Source organism: Amia ocellicauda, chromosome 4, assembly GCF_036373705.1.
Source record: "Amia ocellicauda isolate fAmiCal2 chromosome 4, fAmiCal2.hap1, whole genome shotgun sequence".
In the NCBI taxonomy this organism is placed as follows: domain Eukaryota; kingdom Metazoa; phylum Chordata; class Actinopteri; order Amiiformes; family Amiidae; genus Amia; species Amia ocellicauda.
The window spans coordinates 18,916,242-18,916,821 of NC_089853.1; positions in this window are offsets into that span (position 1 = coordinate 18,916,242).

Genomic DNA, 580 nt, shown 5'->3' on the forward strand with positions numbered 1-580 from the left:
TGTCATTTTCAACACTCAGATCACAAAGACAGCTGTGGTGAGGTCAGAACAAACTGGATCTAATAGTAAAATCCTGCCGCCACCCCATTAGTAAAACAATTTGAAGAAATCATCTGCTTTCCAGACTGATACACACAAACAAAATAAAGACGGCTCCCCTTCATACGTGGAAGCTCCGCGGGCCGATGCCAAATGAGCGGTGCTGAGCTCTCTCCTCAAACTGACGCTGCCGAGGTGCAGAAGAACACAAACAAGAAACACAAACAAACACTTGAACTCAGGCCGACTCCGGGCAGCCCAAGGCGCCCAAGCCCTGTATCCCTTCCCTCCTGCATAAATATCATCTGAATTCACAGCGAGCTCCATGGTCATCGCAGCGTGGAACCACAGTGGCGCTTAGGCAGGTGCTGCCACACTGAGCAGAGATGCATCCAGCCTGGCAGCCCGACACACATCAGTCCCCCATGGTGCAGCTTTGGGACAGGCCCAAAGCCCGGGGTAAAGCTGTTGTAGCAGGTCAGCGGTCAATCAGCAACGGGGAGCGAGCAGCAATGAGAAACAGACACAAGCCAGTGAAAAA